Consider the following 16,620-nt stretch of genomic DNA (forward strand, 5'->3'; position numbering starts at 1 on the left):
AATAAGCTACATTCCCCATTAATTATTTTGCCCAAGTAAGGGAACGCGATGCATAGTTAGTATCATATCGTAATACAGTTTGAATTTACTCACCTCTGTCTCATTATTCATTATTCTGTTTCCTTCTTTCCTTTCCGTTTCCCCTCCCTTTGTTCGTCTTGTTATTATGGACTATATTACCATTTTCATTGTTATTATTGCCGTTACATTTTCTTACAAAATCGGTAGTGTTATTGTTGCTTTGGATTTTAATTAGACTGCAGTGGGATATGGCTCTAATATGAGTTAATAGATTGTGAATGTACATGCATGTAAATAATAGATTTTACATACATATATATATATATAATATATATATATATATATATATATATATATATATATATATATATATATTATATATATATCTTGTCACATATATACACTCTTGATGGCTCAGTGGTCAAAGTTGCTGTGCAATGCAACATAGTTTCTAGAGCATACAGCACAGCGGTTCGAATGATACTGGTGAGGAAGCACTTATCAGTTATGATTCCCGCGCCCTTCCGCCCACCCTGTGCCTGGGTTAAAGTTATTTCCGAGTATGATGAACCGGATGTTAAACGATATTAGTGGATATAATATTATATATATATTATCTAATATATTATATTATATATATAGATATAATATATAAATATAATTATATATATATATATATATATATATATATATATATATATAATGTATATAGGTGGGTAAGGGTGTGTGTATGTGTGGAAAGATGGTGTAAGATTAGTCGTGAGTAATGGAACTTTCAAACATTTTAGCTACAATTAGTTACAAATAGAAAATTCTTCCGTACATTTTCTTTCACAATATCAGTCAATCACACTACACTAGTAAAAGCAGGAAGCTTAGAATTCAGAGCGGTACATGTAACCATATGCGTAATATCTGTAGTACATATGACCAATAATATTCTTTCAGTTCATCTCTAACAATCCACTCGTCACTGTGGTGAGGATGGGTTCACATCTCAAAATAAAATCTTACCTTTCTTTATCAAACAGTTTAATGAAGTAGCTCAATTCATGGGTTCAGAGGATGAGGATGATGTGATCCAAATAATATAAATCTTCATAGAATTACTGCTAAGATGATCACGTTTGCAGACTGAAAAATGTTGCCTATAGCCAAGGGAAACAGTGCGCCTTTTAATCCCGGCTTGTAACAAAGCGCATTACGTTATCAACCGATCTTTTAAATTTTGCTTAGAAACAAAATTATCTATACACACAAACAAACACATACATACATATATATATATACAGTATATATTCACAACTATTAAGTGGCCTAAATAATTTAATTTCAGCTCCTTATAGCAAGGGAACAAACTACACACAAGGGGAATTATAACTGATAAGTGCTCGGTCACCAGTGCCATCCGAACCTCTGTACGTCTTAGAAACGAAGATAGAGTAACTTTGACAACTGAGCCATCAAGAGTGTACAAGATGGAAAATAGTATATATATATATATATATATATATATATATATATATATATATATATATATTGTGTTGCAAACAAATATGTAACTACATTCTCTCATTCTTTTAGATAAGATTATACGACCGTCTCTTCAAAAAATGAGATTGCAACGATGCCTCTCCTTGCAATTATCTCTCCCTTATGTCCATAACGCTAAAGTACGGAGTAAGTTATCAATAAAAATCAAGTAGAGCATCATAGGGGGAAAAAATATAGTAAAAATGAAAACAGCGCGCCATGCAAATCCCTGCATAAATTCCTTCGGGTAGAACAAAATAGCAAAGCCTAAATCCAATCCCAGGTCGAGCGCACTTCTCAATATCTGTCTGGGTCCAGAGCATAACATCTCCTTCCCTTCCACTCCACAAATTAAAAGTCTGGGGGGAGAGAGAGAGAGAGAGAGAGAGAGAGAGAGAGAGAGAGAGAGAGAGAGAGAGAGGTGATCGATTTATCCAACGACAAAGATTATGTTACAAGTATCAACGAGCAACCTTTAAATTCTGTGGGTATTTTTTTTTTAAACTAACAATTGCCTTTGTTTGAGTGTCGTCAGTATAAGTATATCACTTCTCGTAAGACTGAATTGCATATTGTTTATCTCTTCATCCCAAGTCCTTTTCATCGCATATTTTTGCTCCGAATAAACATATCTGCGAATATCTTTCTTCTTAACGGTTATTTATGCTTCTCTAACTAAAGGAGTTGACCCCCATTCAACATCATTCCTTTATGCAACCTTCCACTTTTTTAAAAAAAATACACTTGAAAATAAAAAAATTAATTTGCCAAAATTTATTCACGAAAATAAACACGGGCATACAGAAAATGTTGAATTCATCACTCAAGCATTTTTGTGTTATGGTTTGTGTTACAACTTAAAAGGGAATATTTTGTGCACTATACTGCAAAATTATTTGAAAATAAAAAAAAATTTAATTATTTTTCAAACTTACACAGGCGATGTCGGTTTCAATAGTTTCAGCGCTCATTAGAAATAAAAATCTTTAGAATAAAAAAAAAGAAAAAAAAAAGATAAACAAAAGATGATGGGGGGGGGGGAAAAGGTGGGGCGGAAATGGGCGGGGGTGGGAGTTGCTAATACTATGTAGGCTAGTGTCAGTAGGCCTATGTTTCTTCTTAGTGGGTTTCAACTTGTCTAATTTTCCTGTCTTTCTTTTCCCTTCAGGCCCGGGATACAGAGGGGCTTAAGTTATTCATTTCCCTTGTTCAAAAACTTTCAGGGAAAAAATTAGTTTAACTTCGAGTCCAGAGCTGATACAAACCACAACACCAGAGAGACAAGAGAAAGTGCTCATATTTGAGTTCACATCTCACGTTGGCCCCAAATCATTTTTGAATCACGTCTTTTCCAAACACAACCTAATTTAGGAACTAACGTAACTCAGCCTTACTAGCCTTAAATAATAGCTGAAGTAACAGGGGCCGAAATGACTTGCCCCAGTCCTTTCTGAATCCTGGTGAGTTAAGGCCCATACGGTGCTGTTGACTCATTGCTACAAGTACGTTCACTTGACGGCGGGGCATTATTACATCTTATACAAATTACCGCTCTATTAAACGGTAGGCCTAGTCTTGAGAATTAAGATCTGGTTGGATAGGCCTACGCACTGCTATCTCTGAAGATTATACCAAAATTGTTCGTCTAGCGAAGGAGTATCTCTTCAGTGAAGTAGCTTTGGGAAGTTTACAGTCACTGCTTCACATTGTACCGTGGGAACGCGAATGTAATACGCAAGCTATGTCATCCTCTCTCTTTAATCTCTTTCCTCTTGAGACTTCCGAAGCATACTCTTTTTATACGAGCCTGTCTTCATTCATACTTGCCTTATGTCCGAACCAGCTCAAAATTATATTTATCCATCTTTTAAGAAAAGGGATTTTTATCCCGAAGTCGTACCCTTATATTTCTTACCGTTTTCGACAGTCTTACTTCATTCAAATTACGAAGACAAGTCATGTCAACTGGTTCACGGTTTTTTACTTATACATAAGTGTTCATCATCCACAATTCTCTTCAATACTGGAAAGAAGACTCAAGATTCATCAAGCATTCTACCTGTTACTTCTCTAGACACAATTCTCCGCTTCTAGACATTTTCTAGAGCCACTGTTTTATGTTCACCCATTACTCAACCATCTGATATATTAGTCACTTCCACATTATCAAAATCAGCACTGACATTCATCCGTCGATTTTATTTCTACTTTCTCTTACTGACATTTCCTTTCATTTCCTTGACAAACGTTTGAAAATTCTTTTACTACAGTAGATTCACATCAACCGTGCATCTGACGTCTATGCCAGTCCCTTACGACGCTCCTGATTGGCTGTTGATGAGCCAATCACCAGGCTGGAAACTCTCAGTCTCTCTCGAAAGTTCTCGTAGGCAGGATGTATGTTCCACCTCTCCTGAGGGATACTTTTGAAAGACGTATTCCTCAGGAGGGGTGGAACATAGATCCGGCCTATGTGAATTCTCTAGAGAGACTGAGAGTTTTCAGCCCTGTGACTGCGTTAACAGCCAATCAGGAGCGCCGTAACGAACTGTCCTAGACATCAAATACACGGTTGATGTGAATCTACTATATCACCTCGGGGATCAAAGGGTTATATACGTACATTAATACATTATATCTTTGATCCCCGAGGGGCTATAGTAGATTCACATCAACCGTGCGTCTGATGTCTAGGCCGGTCCCTTACGAAGCTCCTGATTGGCTGTTGATAAGCCAATCACAGGGCTGGAAACTCTCAGTCTCCTGGGAGAGGAATGAGAGTTTCCAGCCGACTAGCCCTGTGATTGGCTTATCAACAGCAATCAGGAGCGTCGTAAGGGACTGACCTAGGCATCAGACGCACGGTTGATGTGAAACTACTATATTACATTGAAGGTGACGCGTGGGTGGATACGTGTCTTGTTAATACCCAGCAGACGTCAACTACCCCAACTGCAACATTCCAGTTGCAAAAGCTTTCCTGGTCATATAAAAGAATGCTTGTGTTGTCTAGCGCATTAGAATGAACGAAATGGTTATTAAAGAGACGCTTGTTAAAAACATTTTCCACCTCGCAGATGAAAATATGATTAAAAAAAAAATAGTGTAGCTTGGTCGAACCATAAATGTTATGTTGCTAGTTACCCCCATTTTTCTTTGTGAAAATCATTGTAGAATAGTCTCTTATGCAAAAACGTTAATGGGCAATTTATATATAGAGCACTGAGGAAAATCCTTAAAAAAAAAAAAAAAGATAAATTATACGTTTAGGTCATCAGCCCACGGTGATAAAATACCCGGCTATTAATCTTTAATTCCACTCTAGTTTGGACAGGAAATTCGTTTGTGTGAGTGGTATTTATTTATTTAGAAAAAAATGAAAAATTATTTTTTTGAACCTAATATGATCATTATAATTTTCATAAGCTTGTGTTGCTTTCAGGTCTGATAGCGACGTACGGAAGGCTACAATAGACAACCTCATTTCTAACTATTCAATAAATTATTACAAGCAGCTTGTATAATATGAATATAATATAATATAATATATTGAAATATATAATATAATATAGTATATAAATATAGTATATATATATATATATATAAATATTAGTATATAACATAATAACCTATATATATATATATATATATTTATATGCATTATATATATGTATGTATGTATGTATTATGTATATTCATATATTACATATATTATGTATATTAATATAATTACATAATGTAATGTATATGTATGTATAATTATATATTATATAATAGATACACATATTATATATATAGAACTCATAAGAGATCGTTTTAGTTTTGAACTTTTGAAAAATGTAAAAACCGTCAAATTATTCGATAAAACACTAGTCGGTCTAAATGTACGTTGCTATTTCGATAACAGAAGGTTTCATTTCGAATCTATTAACCAGTCGTGAAAATTCATATGTCTCGCGAATTCATGAAAACGCATTTTTTTTTTTTTTTTTTTTTTGCGTGGGGGTGGTGGAGGGGGGGGGGGGGTTGGAGTGGGAGGGGCGGGGAGGTGAAATTTCAGCAACTGGACCATCCGATCAAAGATGGCGAATTCGTTGGAATAATTCCAGCTGATGGTTGAAATGTTCTCTCGCACGGCTGGCGTTTTGAGTTTCGCTTCTGACCGACGACCTCTGGAGTATTCCTGTCTTAACATGATAATCGGAAGCGACGCGGAGGGAGCTGAAGCCTTTCGGAGCAAGTTCCATTAAAATAAATAAATAATTTCCTCTTCCTCCATCAAGACTTCAGAGCAGGTCGGGAAAACCAGGATGCAATTATTCCACAAAACGTTAAAAAAGTAACCAGACTACGAATTCTGAGACATAGGTAGAAGTTGTCCCGTATAGCTTCGGTTCAAATAAAGGTCCTGTTATATTATTAACTCGTGTTCAACTATTATATTATATCAATCCTTGTTCAAATCAAGGTTTGAATCCTTAAAACCGGGCCTGAATTTTAAAAAATTTGAAAACAAGATTTTTTTTGTAATAATCGTAAGTCATAAGATACTTCACTGAAATCGTTTCCCTCAAAGATTGGACTTACTTTGTTCACTTTGGTTTTATGTGCAACCCTCTACAGGGATGATTCCTGCTCTGGCGGGCCCTTGTACGTTTTCAAAACAAGTTTCTTCTTACATTTTATAGTTGTCTTTTAGTGTTTTCTCTTCAGTATCGTAGCTCCTGCCGAATAGGAGTCTTTAGTGGGCGGGCAGAGCATAAAGTGAGGAGCGTCAACATTGCGTTGGATATTTCATCTGTTACTTACCGAGTAATGCTGGAAGCAAATTAAGTCGATAATTTGGAAGCTACGTTTTAACGCCAAAATTCATACTAGTTTTAATTCGAGTTGCGAGAACAACGTAGCCAAATGTTGAACGACATGAATAGCACCGTGACCTTTAAATGATAAAAAGCTATTTCCTGCCGTTTAACTAGAAAAATGTTATATTTTCGAGTAAAGGTTCAATATGCTCTTCAGTGTATAACTTCCGCTTTCCTGCCCGACAGAGTTGAAACATTATTACCCAAAAGATAAATTCAACTTCAAAATTGGACGCAGTTGTTGTATTGCATGTTATATTATTTCTATTTAAATACGTGTATATTGATAAATGTATACAAATGCTAGCACCTCTTATTAAGTTTAAACTGGGAGGAAAAAAGCTTTAGTGCTCTATCATATGCAGATGTGATACTCGACGACCTGTGTTAACGGGCGCCTTACTGAAAGGTATTGAAAATCACAACAAAACTCAGTTTACAATGCAGTGATATCTTTCTCCCTTGAACTCTAAGGCTTCCATTAGATTATGTTCATGACACACTGTACTAAATGATACCGAGTGCTAAACATGAATTACAAGATCTCTCAGAAAAGTACGGGTTGTCAATAAAATCCCAGTACCGTTACAAGGTACCTATTGCTAAGAAACCATGTAACAGAGTAATGCAGTTTTTTGTAGAATGTTCTATATTTCCTCAAGTTTACATTCAGAGCACTTCATGCAATATATTCCACATGTGCACATCCAGTTGCCCTCACAATATCGAGACGATATTCCATCTTCCTCCATACGCGCTGCAGCATATCAACTTCAACTGTTTGGACAACTTTAACAATGTGTCTACATGTGGAATGTATTGCATCCATTGCTCTGAATGTAAACTTGAGGAAATGTAGAACATTCTAAAAAAAACTGCATTACTCTATGTAATATGGTTTCTGAGCAATAAATGCCTGTAATGTTAATGGGACTTTATCGACACCCTGTATATCTTAGTTTTACCAGACCACTGAGCTGATTAACAGCTCTCCTATAGGACTGGCCCGAAGGATTATCTATTTTTACGTGGCTAGGAACCAAATGGTTACTCAGCAACGGGATCTGCAGCTTATCGTGGGATCCGAATCACATTATGTAGAGAACTGAATTTCTCATCACCAGAAATAAATTCCTGTGAATCCACGTTGGCAGAGTTTAACAATCTTTTTAGATCGGAAACTTGCAGCAATAATATGTAAACATATTTAGGTAAAATAAATATATATCTTGATACATCAAACAATTAAGTGACTCAACAAAAGAAACCAAATTGATTCATCGTTGGATAGATCAAACAAGACCTCAAAATAAAAAATTCAATTGTCATTAGTACTTTAAACATTTCATTCAAGCACAGCAATTACTTCAATCATCGCTTTCTGACCCCTCACCGTCACTGGTAATGTTTATAATCAATTTTTCAGTTAGATGGTCACTCCTATAAATATCCCCCACTTCTTTCGTGTGCCGCATACATGACCTCCAGTCCTCTGCTGTTACTCTGTCTATTACACGTTTAGTTATATGTTCAACATTTGTCAAAGTCTGATTTTGATTTGAATTGAATTTCTTAACCTCATTTTTTATTTGTGCCCAAATCAGTTCTATGGGGTTGAATTCGCTATGAAAAGGAGGAAGTCTAAGTACCTTATGGTCAGCATCTCGAGCTGTTTTGTCAATTTCATACTCCTTATCAAAATTATCCAAAGCTCCCATAACTGGTGATGTTCTGGTCCTAATAGGTGGGGAGTGCATTTTCAATGCTTGTATTGTTGCTTTATTCGCTGAATGGAGCAGACAGATGTTCCCGGTGCAGCGGCAGTCCTTTTTTAAATATCATCCTCGCATTCCTGATCATGTTGCTCACGGAGTTGGTTGAAGACCTTAATCACGACGATTCTCGTCTGGCTTATTATACGTCCAATACGTTTGGTGTCTTTCAAGACACTCCTCCTTTTTACTTCATTGTATGTAGTACATCTCGGAATGGTTACTGTGCTGACAGCTGTTTTTTTTTTTTTTTTTTTTTTTTTTTTTTTTTTTTTTTTGTGGGGGGGGGGGGGGTGGGGGGGGGGGGGGGGGGGGGGGGGGGGGTTACCTTGGTCAACTACTGCGTTTGTATTTCCCTCCTATTTCAGTAAGTAGCCATTCAAGTAATCATGTTTTTTAAGCATTAAAAATTTTTGGGGGGACACTGAGACTACTAAATTCCTCTTATATAGCATTTCCGTTTTTAAATGACTTTAATGATTGACATGACTTTGACCTATCTTTTATATATTTACCGATTTATATCTATCTTATATATTTACCGGATACCGAGGATATATGAATCGGAATGCATTTAGAAACGTGTAAAATCCTTGACTTTGACTATTTGAATTATAATGTAATCATAATATTCTCAAGTTAATCAGACGCTTAATAATTTGACGTACTTTTCCTTTTTGAAAGACTTTGACTGCATTTGACGTCTAGGCCAGTCCCTTACGACGCTCCTGATTGGCTGTTGATGAGCCAATCACCAGGCTGGAAACTCTCAGTCTCTCGAGAGTTCTCGTAGGCAGGATGTATGTTCCACCTCTCCTGTGGGATGCTTTTGAAAGACGTATCCCTCAGGAGGGGTGGAACATAGATCCTACCCATGTGAGCTCTCTCGAGAGACTGAGAGTTTTCAGCCCTGTGACTGCGTTAACAGCCAATCAGGAGCGCCGTAACGAACTGTCCTAGACATCAAATACACGGTTGATGTGAATCTACTATATCACCTCGGGGATCAAAGGGTTATAAACATACATTAATACATTATATCTTTGATCCCCGAGGGGCTATAGTAGATTCACATCAACCGTGCATCTGATGTCTAGGCCGGTCCCTTACGAAGCTCCTGATTGGCTGTTGATAAGCCAATCACAGGGCTGGAAACTCTCAGTCTCCTGGAGAGGAATGAGAGTTTCCAGCCGACTAGCCCTGTGATTGGCTTATCAACAGCAATCAGGAGCGTCGTAAGGGACTGGCCTAGACATCAGACGCACGGTTGATGTGAAGCTACTATGTCACCTCGGAGGTGACGCGTGGGTGGATACGTGCCTTGTTAATACCCAACAGACGTCAACTACCCCAACTGCAACATTCCAGTTGCAAAAGCTTTCCTGGTCATATAAAAGAATGCTTGTGTTGTCTAGCGCATTAGAATTAACGAAATGGTTATTAAAGAGACGCTTGTTAAAAACATTTTCCACCTCGCAGATGAAAATATGATTTTAAAAAAAATAGTGTAGCTTGGTCGAACCATAAATGTTATGTTGCTAATTACCCCCATTTTTCTTTGTGAAAATCATTGTAGAATAGTCTCTTATGCAAAAATGTTAATGGGCAATTTATATATAGAGCACTGAGGAAAATCCTTTAAAAAAAAGATAAATTATACGTTTAGGTCATCAGCCCACGGTGATAAAATACCCGGCTATTAATCTTCAATTCCACTCTAGTTTGGACAGGAAATTCGTTTGTGTGAGTGGTATTTATTTATTTAGAAAAAAAATGAAAATTATTTTTTGAACTTAATATGATCATTATAATTTTCATAAGTTTGTGTTGCTTTCAGGTCTGTGAGCGACGTACGGATGGCTACAATAGACAACCTCATTTCTAACTATTCAATAAATTATTACAAGAAGCTTGAAAAGAGAAGAATGACCAATAATAAGAATACGGTTCAAGTTAAAAACGACTTTTACCAAGATATTCTCTCTCTCTCTTTCATCAGACATTTTTGTCCAGATATCTGAATATTCATCACATGATTTCCTCGCCATAAAACACGGCCGAAGAATGATGCGAGGGATCCCCACCCCATGAATATATTTTGATCGACACTGGGCGCCCAGGAATCGTTCATTATCTCATGATTAGTTTTTCGTCGTCAGAATTATTTTCGCGTCGCCGAGTAACGCTCAACCCTTGTGCTTCAGGGGGCTTTTTGGGACTACAGTTTAAAAGTCTGGGTAGAGTTAATTACCGTTAAAAGGGTCTCTGATTAATCCAGTCAACGAGTTTAGTGATAGAGAAAATAATCGGCAATGTTTACCTGAACTTGACGCCCAGGCAACCAGCAGAGTCGTCTGTTTAAAAGCTGGGAGGTTTTAAAAAGGATTTATTCATGAAACAGGCGCTTCCTGTTATTGTGGAGACTCAGAAGTGTAGATCAAAATATCAGTGTAACACGTAACACCATTGTAGGTCAAAATTTTGTGTTTACACCTGAAAATATTTTAGCTACCGTGAACAGACTCAAATGAAATATGCTATAAACATTTCCTAGTATTAGGTATTGCGTGTGATAAGTACAAAAGTCTAATCGATTAGTCACTTTTCGTCTTTTACGATAACAAAGGAGAAAGGAAACCTCTTAATACCTCGTCAGGAGAACCAAAACAGCCAGTCTTCTGTCAGAACAGAGAGAGAGAGAGAGAGAGAGAGAGAGAGAGAGAGAGAGAGAGAGAGATGAGAAAAACATTTTGAAATATGCATCTGTCATCATTTACGCTTGGCCAATGATAAGATCGCACGAGGTCACCCTTGCCATTTTTTGTATTTGATGCTCATAACAACCGTATCAGTTTTAATTGCTGTCATTATCGTTGTAATTCCTAACAACCCCTTACCCTAATTATCTAAGAAGTGTCCAATAAAAGATTGGTTAATTAGAAATTTGCGCTCGCATGTTTTCATGAGAGAGAGAGAGAGAGAGAGAGAGAGAGAGAGAGATTCAGATGGTGTCGTCTGCAGATGCTTCGTCCTACCGTTATCTCGGCGACGTTTAACGAACTTTGTTTCCGACAACTTATGATCAAAGTCCAGCCGGTCTCCAAGACCTGGCAGAATTTATTTTATAGTTTTCCCCCTTTCTTTCCTCTCTTTCTTTTATCCTCTCTTTTTATTCCGTTGTGGTGGAAAGCTACCGCCTTCGTAAATTCTTATCGCGGAGTAAAGTTCAAGATCTTATTGTAAAAGGGTATACTTATACATGGGAAGAACAAGTTCTGTGTTGCTGTGCAATTTAGTCGTTTTCAACAAAGAAATGCTCTGTTATTTGAAGGGCTTAATATTTTGAGCAATATGAATAGCAATATAGTACTGCATCTAGCGAAATGAAGGCATTGGAAGGAACAACCATGAGTATAGGCCTAGCAAATGATTCCTACGTAGTTGCTGGGAATCCCTAAGAATCACACATTCTGGCGCCACCCCCTAAGGATAAAATCTTGCATACACACACATTTAGTATATAAATAGATAGTTGATACATATATGTATGTCTAATTACATATTTACAGTTTCGTGCTCACGTACAGACAAATCACACACACACTATCTATCTATCTATCGATATATATATATATATATATATATATATATATATATATATATATATATATATATAATAGACATTGAAAATTATGTTTCATATTATAGAATATTATAACTCAATATCAAGGATTACAACCGATTCATCAAAGTTTGTCTACTCTGGTTATGTTCCGTTTGGCAAGGCAAATTCCGCCTCTAGACTCTGATCTGATATACCGAGTTCTGTATGCCATTAAACTACTTGTATAATAACCCGTTTATGTGAACAGTTTCACAATGTAATTTCACAGTTCGAAGTCGGCTGGCTAGTGGTTGTTGTTGAGTTGGCCTTATGCCAGCACGAGCTTCATTTTCATATTGAGCACAATTGGATCTGACTTCTTTTGCCCTACAGTGAAAGGTGATGCTTTTAGGATAGTAGTTGTGTATACCTCTATCATGTCATAAGCAAAACTTAATCCGGAATAGCCTAGATATTTCTATTGTCCGCGTTATAACAACTACTTAAACTATTATCACTTACAAAAGATCTTATGTTGTCATTAACCTCATTTATTTTCACGTTCATATTTATAACGCCATCATTAATTAAGTAATGTTAGATTGTCAGCTCACACGACTATGATTATGAAATATAGTTGTTTAATTCGATTCATTGTTCAATTCATGTTCACCAATCTTCAGTGTTCTTTCTGCTTTTATTTCCACCTGACTTAAGAAATCATTTGTGACTCAGATTGCTTTTACTGGTTTTACTCTTAAGCCATTTTCCTTGTGAATCCTCGTTGTACTTCTGTAGTTTCATCTTCTTTTGTTGCATCTTTGTGTCTTTCTAGGTCTAGCCTTTTTAAAAGGACGTAGCCCCTCTGGGGTTTTTCATATCTCTTGTAGGTCTTTGCTCCGTCTTTATAGAAGGAGGTGATTGGTAAATGTAAGGCCTATTTAAACCATCCTAGCTTGTGCTTGTAACGGGGTCTAGAATCATATTTTCAAAGGCTTGTTATGTACTGGGGAGTTATATCGTGTTTGTAGTCTATGCAAACTTCAGTAGTCTGTAACGGGCTTTCATAATTTGCTTTGTTTTCATTTCCCATTTTTGTGTCTTCTACAACTGCAGGTGTATCCTGTGGATTTTCTTTTGGAGGGCCAGATACAACTATATATCATGCTTGGCAAGTTGTTACTGATTGTAACAACTAGCCCCGAGCGAATTATTTTCCTTCTCATAAATTTTGCTATTTATTTGAATTATGGGAAAATGAAGTCTAATCACATATGAAGCATAAAGATAATTATTTAAAAAAAATCACATTATTTTTCACGAACACGAGTTTCATTAGGTCTATGAAAATAATACGAAAGGTCAAAATATTTACTCAGGGTATCCAAAAAACAGTTTATTACTTGTAGTTTCGCTGACGGGAGATCAACTTTTTTTTTGCACTCAACGAGGAAAGGCTGATACTAACGCCTAATAGTGTGAAGAACCTCGGCGCCAACTATTGCCATATAATGAAGATATTGACAGTGTATCAACCTACCCCTGTATGCAACTAGCCCTGGTCTCCCTTACAGCAATCCTAACAGTCTTCGACAGTTAACCTCTACCAAAATTATCAGTGGAAAATTAATCACGGCGTTAAGCGTTCGCTGAAGTTAGTTTGATCATAGAATCAGATTAATAGCACCATTCAAACTACCGTATCAGTTTTGAAAAGATGGTAACCCCAGAACCTGGTGCGAGTAAGGTTGAGAGGTAGCCTACAGCTGACCGCTGTATACTGGGTAACCGTTAAATTATCTAATAAAGTGTCTCATATCATTCTACCGCACAAGTCAAGTTATATATTAATTAACATTAGTGGTTTCTTTGCCAATGAAATTTTAATATTTGACCGCTCTATTAATACGAAAGACCTTTCGGAACATACGTACATTTAATGAGACGATTAGGAATAGCTACAAGGATGTACACTGCTGCTGTCAGCCAATAGGCGGGAGTCTGTCTGCTCTCAGCCAATCAGCGAACAGAACGCCACCGGCTTGAGTTGAAAGTTGAAACTTGAAAAGTTGAAAGTACACCTTCAGTGTCTGTTCACGTTGTTGATGAGGAGAACGTGGGGTTTTATGTGACGGTTATGGTTGTGTTTATCAGTGCATTAAGGTGTGATTTCTTGCGATAGTGAGTGTTATTGAAGATGAAAAGTAGATACTGAATGTGAAGTGAAGCAAGCTGAATATTTCTTATGACATGTCACCCACCCAAAGCTGTTTGACGAGTGATAAGCCATGTCTCCAGTGTTGATCTTGGAGGTATAAAAGATCGCTAATTGACTCACATGTAATGTTAATGCTGATTATGAAGACATTTTCAAGTTGCAGAGCAGTTTTATCAGCTATTTCCGAGGCAAGGTGAGCAACCAGTGAATCTTGGGTTTAGGCCTACTGTTGAGCCGTAGTTCTGTGAAATGACACCTAAACTACCTAGCTTCCAGTGCTAATGACCATGGTAATGATTTGATGAAACTGTACAAACGTTTAAGAAAGGGGTGAAGAGGAAAGTGTCTCGAAGCTACGAAGATGATTTGAGCAAATGCCCATTCCAAAGAGAGTATAGGCCTAGGCCTACATAGTGGGGAATCATTTCAAATCTACGGTAGATACACCAGTCTTAATTAATACAATGTCATTGATGACAGTGATATAATAATGATAGATCATCCAAACAGGTTAGCCAGTCGGCCTAAGGGCTGCACTGGTATCGATATGTTGGTGAGCTATTGCTTACCCCGTTAATACGATTTAAGGTGACGGGCGTGAATAATCATCTCATTGACATAAGCAGCGAGCCTTAAGAAACGGATGGTAGCGGATGAATTTCATTTACATTACAGTCGTAATATAAAAGGAAAAAAGTAACTCGCCAGCGACTGCTCCAATAACAAAAGAAGAGAAGCAATAACATAGACGGATGGCGTTATAATCGACACTATTGCCTGCTTGCTTTATAATTGTTATCGCCACCGATTATTTTAAGAAGCAAATGGTTCTAGTAAGTATGAATTACAAAATAATTGCAGTTGAAAAGACAGGTTGATTTCTGTTTTAGGACAATGTATGCCGTTGATGGTTTATAATTTTGTTTAAGGCAAGCGTCGTCGTTCTCAAACGATGCAAACAAGGCTGAATTACTTAACATTGCGGTATATATGTTGGATGTCGTTTATTAGTTCCGCACTATCCACGGTAACTGTACATTCGACGAAAATTAAATATGTAAATGGTAGGTAGAGTCCAAAATACAATTACCATGCTCCACAGCGCATATGCTTGTGTAATTTGGTGTTATGTAAATCGTACATATTCGTCAAACGGGCCCAGTTAAATAACCGGTAAAAAACTTGATCGGAATTTATACCTACCACAGTTTGAGGAGGGCTTTCCCCATGTGGGAAACATGCGTTCTCTTAACTTTAGAGTGGTTAGCTACGTCAGTGGTACACAGTGACACCTTTTACATACCTTCTTGTAGCAAATAAAATATTCACACGAGTATACACACACACACACACACACATATATATATATATATATATATATATATATATATATATATATATATATATATATATATATATATATATATCTTCTCCCTAGGTGCCACCATTTCCTTTATAATAAGCAAGTCTTTTAGGATGGGGTTGCTAACACCATGCCATTCTCCTCCCAGTTTCAAACACAGCCTACAAGCTACATTTATTTTCATTCATGCAGGTACAGGTCTGTGAATGGAACGAAACCAGTGCATGTGCACATTTTCATAAATTTTCATAAAAAGACATTTGTTGACAGACCGAATTTATGATATATATATATATATATATATATATATATATATATATATATATATATATATATATATATACACACATATACATAGAGCTACAAATGTCCTTTAATATCTAATTCACCTCGGAATTAATATATTTTCATATATGCTTAACCGAAGGGAATTTTTATTAGGCGGTAATAGAATTGTCGGCGCCCGGCCGCAAACCCAGGACACCATACAAATCCAGGACGTCAGTGAAGCTTTTTACCCACTCCACCACCCCGCAAGAGGCTATATATGTATATGAATCACGGGAATGTGATATGACACACACACACATACACATACATACACACACACACACACACACACATATACATATATATATATATATATATATATATATATATATATATATATATATATATATATATATATATATATATATATATACAGAGAGAGAGAGAGAGAGGCAACTAAAATTCACGCTACAGTTAAAAAAAAAAAAAAAAAAAAAAACACTTTTTACGATATTAAGTATGGTTTGAACGTTATCTGACTGAAAATTTTAATGCAGACCATGCTGAAACACAGTGACTTGCACGGTACACAGCTGGTTCTGCAGAGGTTTGCGGTCAATACTTGAACTGGTGACCAGCAAAGGTCATATAAGATCGGCATGTCTCAAATATCATCCATTGGGGTCGTCTGGGGTATGGTGATATGAAACTAACCAAATGCCCTATTGTAAGACAAAACCTTGTTATTTTCACTGATTATTATATAAGTATTGCATATATTCTTACACAAGTGAAAAGACTTTTGAACGTACACTGACCGAGAAACTACCTCAGAACCTATCAAAAAGCTGGTTAATGGGGGATTGAGCTTTAATGAGGACCGCTATTTAAATCTGGTGCAATTATGAATGGGCTATATTGAAAAACTGCCTTAGTCATGTTAAGATCATGTCAAGATTAGCGAACCCGCTGTT

The 16,620-nt window shown here is 36.6% G+C and overlaps 1 long non-coding RNA gene across 1 annotated transcript in view; it reads left to right on the forward strand.

The window, feature by feature from the left end:
* The first annotated feature begins 13,899 nt into the window (after positions 1-13,899).
* Positions 13,900-16,620, forward strand: part of LOC135198420 (uncharacterized) — a 146,084-nt gene continuing 143,363 nt past the window's right edge. The window contains exon 1 of the long non-coding RNA XR_010310803.1: positions 13,900-14,206. This is a non-coding gene — a long non-coding RNA (uncharacterized LOC135198420). The remainder of the gene's footprint in view (positions 14,207-16,620) is intronic.

The sequence above is a fragment of the Macrobrachium nipponense genome, chromosome 22 (assembly GCF_015104395.2).
Source record: "Macrobrachium nipponense isolate FS-2020 chromosome 22, ASM1510439v2, whole genome shotgun sequence".
Classification (NCBI taxonomy): domain Eukaryota; kingdom Metazoa; phylum Arthropoda; class Malacostraca; order Decapoda; family Palaemonidae; genus Macrobrachium; species Macrobrachium nipponense.